The sequence below is a fragment of the Bos mutus genome, chromosome 25, assembly GCF_027580195.1.
Source record: "Bos mutus isolate GX-2022 chromosome 25, NWIPB_WYAK_1.1, whole genome shotgun sequence".
NCBI lineage: Eukaryota > Metazoa > Chordata > Mammalia > Artiodactyla > Bovidae > Bos > Bos mutus.
This window is the reverse complement of record NC_091641.1, coordinates 32,864,777-32,874,607: the sequence shown is the minus strand read 5'-3', so window position 1 is coordinate 32,874,607 and position 9,831 is coordinate 32,864,777. Positions and strand designations below refer to the sequence as shown.

Genomic DNA, 9,831 nt, shown 5'->3' with positions numbered 1-9,831 from the left:
CAATAACATCTTCCTATTGTTAAGAAAATAGCTTTGACCTTATAGACCTCCAGGGATCCCTGGATCACATTTTTGGGAACCAACTGGATTACAGTACCTATTTCTATGAATAATCTATTTCTAGATCGTCCAATTTTTGCTCTTTTTTCTCGTAGCCAGTAGTTACTAGTACAAATAAGCAGCTCTGTCCTCCGTGATGAGGAGGCCTTAAACTAGATCGAGGGTGCTTAATTAGATAATTCACTTTAATCGCTAAAAAAGAGGTTATCGGCAGCGGAGTAGGTCTCTTGACGTTTGACGCGGCCTAGCGTGGCAAATCCGTTTAGGCAACGCAAGAAAATATGACCACTGGCCTGTGTCACAAAATTTAAGTTGTCAAAAAAACCGAAATTGAGATCTACAGAATTTTATTTAAGTATTTTAAAACTTTAAATGCCTGCAGACGAGCCGCCTGTTTTTGTAAAAAGTGATTTTCGGAAAACTTTCAGTCACTCAAATGCAAGGCCTGGCTCAGGAGGCTAGTCGCGGGACTCGCGAGTGACGCAACACGCTGACAGAAAGTCGCTTGCCTGAAGGCGAACTCTCTGCACCCCTCAGCCGACTTCCACTTACCTGCCCCTTCCAACAGGTCGCCTCTGATTGGCTGGGCTGCCGCAAGTTCGCTCCGCCATTGGCCGGAAGTCCGTCGGAGGTGGGCGCAGAGAGACTTACCTCGGCCGCTTTCCTGAAGAGCGTCATTGTGCTCGGCGGTTGCAGTCCCCGGAGGTAGAGTTTGTGCAGAAGCGGCCAGCGCGGCGCCGCTCTAGGTACGTTGGAACCGGGCGAGAGCCCCGCGCGAGCGGCGGTTGGCCGGGACGGCAGTTTCTCCGGCGCCGCGTGCCTCCCTGAGGGCCGGTCCCCGGAAGCCTCGGAGCCCCGCGCGAGCTGGGCGGTTGTGGCGGGGTTGACTCCAAGGAGTCTATGGAGTCGCTAGAGCGCCGACCTGGCTGGGTAAACGCCGGCGAAGGGCGAGAGGACGTGTCTCCTCCAGCTGTCGGAGTGGGCGGCTAGCGGAGTGGGCGGCTAGCGAAGCGGGAGTGGCGGGCGGCCGCGTGTGCAAGTCGGGGTCGCAGAGGCACGTCCCCTCAGGGTTTGGTACTCGGCGAGTAAGTACAAGCTTGGGACCTGACGGGACCACTTTTAGAAACTGACGGAGAAAATGTAGTTCCCCTCCCCATCTTTGGGATTCCGTTGCCACATTTCCAGGAGTTGTTTTAGTTATAATTTATCTGAAGAAACCAGGGGCCAGAAGTTGTGTTCTTGTCCTGGCGGCGGGGAGGCTTTCCTTGATGTATGTTGTTCGAAGGCACTAGAACATTTGATGCCCAAATGCCTTTTTAAATTAAAGCACCTGGAGCACAAACGTGTGACGTACACCTGTGGAGCTCATCCATGTAGGGATGCTGTGATTGAAGGATGAAAGCCGTGTACCAGCAGGCGTGGTTCTTTAACACAGTTTATTTTTAAGTAAATTAAAAAAAAAAAAAGACCATATCCTGCTTCTCGCCACCCCCCCCCCGCCCCCCTACTTACTTTCTCCAAACGCCCCTCTCCCACCTACTTTCTCCTTTTTGGCAAAGTTCAAGAATGTGTTCTGTACAGAGGAAGCAGTTATTTTGCTTTTTTTCTCTCTAAAACCTCACTGTGCTTGGAAAACTGCTATGTTGAAGATGAAATTTCCAACATTGTAAGCCAGCACGTGTTGCTTCTTTTGTGAAGAGCTAGTATTCACTGCTCTAAAGACTTGAGTATGGTCAAGACCTAGGAAAAGATGATCGTACAGAATAATTCATTAGAAACAAAATGTTAAAAAGTAGAAGAATTATGTGAAATCCAGTTAAGCGGGCTGTTATACTACATTGGGATTTAATACTCTCTTCATGATGATTTTGTCATATATTTACTTATAGCCAGTAAAATGATCGACGACATAAGTATTTGCCAAACAAATGGGGAAGAACATTCAAGATAATTTATGTCACAGGAAAGCTATTGAAAAAACAAAAATGAAGCGTCTGACTGAAGGACTAATTACACTGAATTCAGCTCTCCTGAAGTATGTCTTAGTTTGTTCATCTATCAATACATTTTTGGAAATGTTGAGTCTGACCATAAGCAAATTAATCTACTTAACTCTCAGTCTTATCTGCAGATTTTTACAGACTACATCCTAAGATTGACTTCTACCTCAACAGAAATGCATGAACAGTTTGTTATTGGAAATGATTTGCGTCCTTTAAGAACTGGTGTATCTAGGTACATCTTGAATTTTCTGCTCTGCTTATTGACTCTTGTACTTCACCTCAACCTTCAATTCTACTGTATTTACTTGCTACATAGAATCTTGAATTCTGGTCTGAAAATATTGCATGATCCCTGCATTGTTGCCTGTGCATATCATGTAGTTCTGTTATAGTGGGTGTGTACAGATGTATTTCATTTGATGTAATCAAATTTAAATAACATAGTTGTTAAAAATAAAAATATACTTTGATTTTAAATGCACAAGAGTATTCTCATTAAGTTAAATGAGATTATTACATATAAAATACAAATAACCATATTCTATCTTATTCTGTCTCATATTCTTACATCATTTAAATACTTATTCTATTCTCTGAGGCTTAATTAAACCTCAACCCATACCTTTCAAATGCATTAGTATAGAGTCAAGTAACTTTGTATCCCTTTTTAGCTTTACCGATCTAAGTAGGACAGAAAGCTTGTAGTCAGGCCATATCTAGAGGGAAGTAACCATAACTCTCTCAGTTGGGTAGATAATTGAATATAATGTGAAAATTTGAACTTCTCATTAAATTTCTAGAGGTATAAGGGGTTTGTATATAGAAAACTATGTAGAGGTATTATAGTATCTGTTACAAGTGGTACCATTAGTATATGTTTGAGGTTCTACGGTGTATAGTGCTGCTTATGGTATAGTTACTGCCAAAGTTACTGAGGTCTGTTCTTGTCCTTTTTATTAAGGAAAAAGTAGCAGCATTAAATAAAGCTTCTACATGAAAAGCATCTCGCTGAGAATTTAAAAATAAGACACATCTCAGCCCACAAAGATCATGACTAAAATATGTATTTCTAATGGGAAATTCAGATGAAGAAGTAGTTCTCTTAGGGAAAGATGTTTGCTGAAGAAATGATCTTTAAACATGACCTAAAAGCGAGTGGAGAATAAGGGAGAATGTTGGTATATGGCAGTTTTGATGAGTTCGAAAAAAGTGAAGGCTAAATTTGTAGGAAATTTGGAGATAAAATTTGATAGCTTTAGGGAAAAGGAAATACAAAGAAGATAATGCAATCATGATTCTCTGGTTATTTGCTTGTAACAACTCAAGTATTGATTTAATTATATGTGATGAAAAAAGTGTATAGGTATAGAAAAGAGGTAAATTCTCATCTGTAAGTATAGGACCATGATAGTGGTCCTATACAAATAAAAATTTGTAACTCAAGTGAAATACAAGTGAGCATATTTTAAAATACTGAGATTAATTTTTAAAAAGTTATATTAAAAGTGATTGCCATAGGGAGTGAGTATTGACAACCAGCTGTTTCATTGTGAACATTTTATATACTGCTTAATTTTATGCTATTACATTGATAAAGAAAATTTTTAAGTAAAAGCAAAATTCTCCTAGCACCTATTAGATGTTAATGCTGCTGGTCCGTGGACCACAGTTAGAGTAGTAATAATATTCATGCTCATTGTAAGACCTGACACAAGTTGGTCATGTTTTGTCATTTTCTTGATCACTGTATATCCCTTAACAGTAACCTTGTCACATCATAGTATCTGATTTTTACTTGTGATAGGAGATTTCTTTGAATCTCAAGATCCTTGATTTAAATACTGGCTCCTGAACTGTGTGAGTATGTGTGTGTTTTTAAACTTTTTTAAAGTTATACAACCTATCTTAGATTCATTTTGATAATTTAAATGTAAAATATAACAATTGTGCTTTATTTAGTATTGATAATATATTAAGGTAGAATTTCAACAAGAAGCAACCCAAGTGAGAGATATTTTGTAATGAAGAAAACCAATCCACCACCAGAAGTACAGAAAATAAATGCAATCCTTATGTACCCGTACCTTTAAACTTTATAAGGTGGAGTGAGTGATTTAACTGAAAGAAATAGACAAATTGACAACAGTAGTAGACCACTCTGAAAACACTCTTAATAGCTGGAAGAATATGGACAACACAGCAAAGAAATTTGAACTGGTTGACATCGACATAGAATAACACTGCACCCAGCAATGTTGGAATATGTGTTCTACTCAGATACAGGTGGACCTTTTGGAAAAATTAGCCATGAAAATAGCCTCAACAAATATTACAGGATTGAAATTATTCAGAAGATTCTCTAATTACAGTGGAATTAAAAGAAGCTAACCTTCAACAACAAAAATGCAACTTAGAAATCTGCAATTCCCTGGGAATTAATGTATTTCTAAATAATGGACAGATCATTATTTACCTCCACAGAAGGAATTACAATGGAAATTAGAAAGTATTTCAAATGAGAATCAAGAGGGTTTATTGGAATTTATGAGACTCAACTAAGGTAGAGCTTAGGAAATTTTGTAGCTTTAAATGCAAAAGAAAAAAATGAAAACGGGAATGTGACTGAAAATTAAAAGATCTAAATTTTCGTCTTAATCTAGAAGAAAATCAGACCTGAAGAAAACTGAATCATTGGGCATCCCTGGTGGTCCAGTGGCTTGAAATCCTCCTGCCAGTGCAGGGTACACAGGTTCAATCCCTGGTCCAGAAGATCCACATGCCATGAGGCAACTAGGCCCATGCACCAGAACTACTAGCCTAGATCCCATGAGCTACAACTACTGAGCATACTTGCCACAAATTCTGAAACCCTTGAGCCCTAGAGCCTGTGCTCCACAACAAGACAGCCCACCACAACTAGAGAAAGCCTACGATGCACCAACAAGACTCAGCCCAGAAAAAAGAAAAACTTGAATCATAAAACTAACAGGAAATGATGAAATGTTTAGAGCACTACATGTAATAGAAAACTAGAAGTCAGTGCTATGAGATTATTGATTAAATGGATAAAAGTCTAGTGACCAAGAAAAGGAAAAAAACACATCCCTTATATCAAGAATAAAAAGAGACATCACTACAGATCTTGATTACATTACAAGTGTAATTAGAGGATATTATGAAGAACCTTATAAACCAGGAATTCTGTTAAGTTTTGAAGTATGGAGAAACAAAATTAACAGAGAAAGGCAAAATATGGATGATCCTGTATTTTAAAAAATTCATTCATAATTTAAAACCTTTATCACAAACTTAACTCCAAGCCCAGATGGCATTATGATGAATTATTTCTAAAATTTAAGGAAGGAGTAATACTACTTGCAAAGACAAACTCATCAGAATTAAAAAAAAAAAAAAGACTTTAACAGTTTTTATATGAATCCTGAATAACTTTGATTTTAAAACCTGATGACTCATCATTCTTGTCATATTGATACAAATTCCTAAACAAAATGTTACCAAGTTGAATACAGGAACATGAAGCAATTTTTTTTAAAAAGGACATATGACTGACTGAGATTTATTTCAGGAATAATCTAGGTTTAATATTTTGAGAGCTCAACCAATATGATACAAATTGGGAAAATGAGGTTATATGATCATCTAAACATATGAAAAGGATAAAATCAAAAATATATTAATGATAAAATCTTCTGGGAATAGAAGGATATTTTATATTTAATGGTGTTAGTGAAACCACATACCCTCTTCAGGATTGATGATGAGAGACCGATACCCATTAACAGCATACCTATTCATAGCATACTGTTCAGTTCAGTTCACTCAGTCATGTCTGACTCCTTGCGACCCCATGAATCGCAGCACGCCAGGCCTCCCTGTCCATCACCAACTCCCGGAGTTCACTCAGACTCACGTACATCAAGTCGGTAATGCCATCCAGCCATCTCATCCTCTGTCATCCCCTTCTCCTCCTGCTCCCAATCCCTCCCAGCATCAGAGTCTTTTCCAATGAGTCAACTCTTCCAATGAGGTGGCCAAAGTACTGGAGTTTCAGCTTCAGCATCATTCCTTCCAAAGAAAACCCAGGGCTGATTTCCTTCAGAATGGACTGGCAGGATCTCCTTGCAGTCAAAGGGACTCTTAAAGAGTCTTCTCCAACACCACAGTTCAAAAGCATCAATTCTTCGGCACTCAGCTTTCTTCACAGTCCAACTCTCACATTCATACATGACCACTGTAGGTTCTAACTAATGCAGTAAGAAAATGATAATTAGTACAAATATAGGAAGTTCAGAGGAGAAGGCAATGGCAACCCACTCCAGTACTCTTGCCTGGAGAATCCCAGGGATGGGGGAGCCTGGTAGCCTGCCGTATATGGGGCCGCACAGAGCCGAACACGACTGAAGCAACTTGGCGGCAGCAGCAGGAAGTTCAAAAGAATTTATTAGGTTTAATAAGTGAGTTCCTTATGATTATACAGTGGAAGTGAGAAATAGATTTAAGGGACTAGATCTGATAGAGTGCCTGATGAACTATGGACGGAGGTTCGTGACATTGTACAGGAGATAGGGATCAAGACCATCCCCATGGAAAAGAAATGCAAAAAAGCAAAATGGCTGTCTGGGGAGGCCTTACAAATAGCTGTGAAAAGAAGAGAAGCGAAAAGCAAAGGAGAAAAGGAAAGATATAAGCATCTGAATGCAGAGTTCCAAAGAATAGCAAGAAGAGATAAGAAAGCCTTCCTCAGCGATCAATGCAAAGAAATAGAGGAAAACAACAGAATGGAAAAGATGAGAGATCTCTTCAAGAAAATTAGAGATACCAAGGGAACATTTCATGCAAAGATGGGCTCGATAAAGGACAGAAATGGTATGGACCTAAAAGAAGCAGAAGATATTAAGAAGAGATGGCAAGAATACACAGAAGAACTACAAAAAAGATCTTCACGACCCAGATAATCACAATGGTGTGATCACTCACCTAGAGCCAGACATCCTGGAATGTGAAGTCAAATGGGCCTTAGAAAGCATCACTACGAACAACGCTAGTGGAGGTGATGGAATTCCAGTGGAGCTATTTCAAATCCTGAAAGATGATGCTGTGAAAGTTCTGCACTCAATATGCCAGCACATTTGGAAAACTCAGCAGTGGCCACAGGACTGGGAAAGGTCAGTTTTCATTCCAATCCCAAAGAAAGGCAGTGCCGAAGAATGCTCAAGCTACCGCACAATTGCACTCATCTCACATGCTAGTAAAGTAATGCTCAAAATTCTCCAAGCCAGGCTTCAGCAATACGTGAACCATGAACGTCAGATGTTCAAGCTGGTTTTAGGAAAGGCAGAGGAACCAGAGATCAAATTGCCAGCATCCACTGGATCATCGAAAAAGCAAGAGAGTTCCAGAAAAAAACATCTATTTCTGCTTTATTGACTATGCCAAAGCCTTTGACTGTGTGCATCACAATAAACTGTGGAAAATTCTGAAAGAGATGGGAATACCAGACCACCTGACCTGCCTCTTGAGAAACCTATGAGCAGGTCAGGAAGCAACAGTTAGAACTGGACATGGAACAACAAACTGGTTCCAAATAGGAAAAGGAGTATGTCAAGGCTGTATATTGTCACCCTGCTTATTTAACTTCTATGCAGAGTACATCATGAGAAACACTGGGCTGGAAGAAGCACAAGCTGGAATCAAGATTGCCGGGAGAAATAACAACCTCAGATACGCAGATGACACCACCCTCATGGCAGAAAGTGAAGAGGGACTAAAAAGCCTCTTGATGAAAGTGAAAGTGGAGAGTGAAAAAGTTGGCTTAAAGCTCAACATTCAGAAAACGAAGATCATGACATCTGGTCCCATCACTTTATGGGAAATAGATGGAGAAACAGTGGAAACAGTGTCCAACTTTATTTTTTGGGCTCCAGAATCACTGCAGATGGTGATTGCAGCCATGAAATTAAAAGACGCTTACTCCTTGGGAAGTTATGACCAACCTAGATAGCATATTCAAAAGCAGAGACATTACTTTGCCAACAAAGGTCTGTCTAGTCAAGGCTGTGGTTTTTCCTGTGGTCATGTATGGATGTGAGAGTTGGACTGTGAAGAAAGCTGAGTGCCGAAGAATTGATGCTTTTGAACTGTGGTGTTGGAGAAGACTCTTGAGAGTCCCTTGGACTGCAAGGAGATCCAACCAGTCCATTCTGAAGGAGATCAGCCCTGGGATTTCTTTGGAAGGAATGATGCTGAAGCTGAAACTCCAGTACTTTGGCCACCTCATGTGAAGAGTTGACTCATTGGAAAAGACTCTGATGCTGGGAGGGATTGGGGGCAGGAGGAGAAGGGGACGACAGAGGATGAGATGGCTGGATGGCATCACTGACTCAATGGACGTGAGTTTGGGTGAACTCCGGGAGTTAGTGATGGACAGGGAGGCCTGGCGTGCTGCAATTCATGGGGTCACAAAGAGTAGGACGTGTCTGAGTGACTGAACTGAACTGAAGTGAGTTTAATGAATTAGAGATGGCAATTATATTTCTCTGCGATATGAGGCAGAAAAAAATGAAATTTAAAATGATGCCACATACAAAGCATTAAAAAATGAATATGGCAGTAAAGGAATAGAGGAACAACAGATGTGAGACATATAAAACAAAAAGTAAAATGGCAGCCATAAATCCAATTATATCAATATCAGGTGTGAATGGATTAGACAATTCAAATACCAGATTGTCAGACTGAATGAAACATAACATCCAAGTATATGCTATCTATAGGAGACACACTTAGATTGAAAGATACAATTATGTTGAAAGTAAAAGGATTTTTAAAAGCCATGTGAATAGCAATCATAAGGAATCTAGGTATACTAGTTTAAAACAAAATAGTCTTTCAAGATTAGATGTAGAAAGGGACATTTTATAATAAAAGTTGCTGTCTCATAGGTAGTTAAAACAATGAGAAAAATATGCAACTAAGAACAACACTAAAATAGGTGGAGTGAATACTGACAAGAATGGAGAAATAGAAAATTCAACAATAATGGTTAGAGACTAAAACACTTTATAAGTAACAGATCAGTTAGAAAAGACTTGAGTAATTCTGTGGACCAACTAGCCTGAAGAAGCATCTTTTGAACATTCAGCCAAATGAAAGCAGAATATATTCTTCTCAAATGTACATAGAAAAATTTCCAATGTAGATATTAAGTTAAGCTGTAAAACAACTTCAGCACATTTTAAAGGACTGAAATCACAACAAAGTATGTTCTCTGATCACAGTGGAATGAAATTAGAATTGAAGAAGCAGAATAAATTTGAGAAATTCACAGCTATGAGGAAATTAAGCAACGGTTTCCTAAATATTAATAACTAGTAGGTCAAAGAAAAAATCATGAGAGAAGTTAGAAAATACTTTGACATTAAAGAGAAGACAACAAAACATTTCAGATGCAAATAGTTTCTCAGGAAATTTGTAGTGATAAATGCCCACATTTTTTTTAAGACTTCAACAAACTAACTTTTAACTTTAATACAAAAAGAAGAAACTAAACCTAAATAGAATGAATTTAGAAAGATGGTTAACAATAACCCTGTGTACGAGACTGCAAAAGAGACACCGATGTATAGAGCAGTCTTATGGACTCTGTGGGAGAGGGAGAGGGTGGGGAGATTTGGGAGAATAGCATTGAAACATGTATAATATCATGTATGAAACGAGTCGCCAGTCCAGGTTCGATGCACGGTACTGG

At 39.1% G+C, this 9,831-nt stretch overlaps 1 protein-coding gene across 4 annotated transcripts in view; it reads left to right on the top strand.

Moving 5' to 3' along the window:
* The first annotated feature begins 702 nt into the window (after positions 1 to 702).
* ATF7IP2 (activating transcription factor 7 interacting protein 2) overlaps positions 703 to 9,831 on the top strand; it is a 76,622-nt gene continuing 67,493 nt past the window's right edge. For 3 of the 4 annotated variants that reach the window (XM_070363175.1, XM_070363174.1, XM_070363176.1), the window contains exon 1: positions 703 to 806. The gene's annotated coding sequence lies outside the window, so the exon portion shown is untranslated. The remainder of the gene's footprint in view (positions 807 to 9,831) is intronic. The other variant, XM_070363178.1, reaches the window with a different exon arrangement.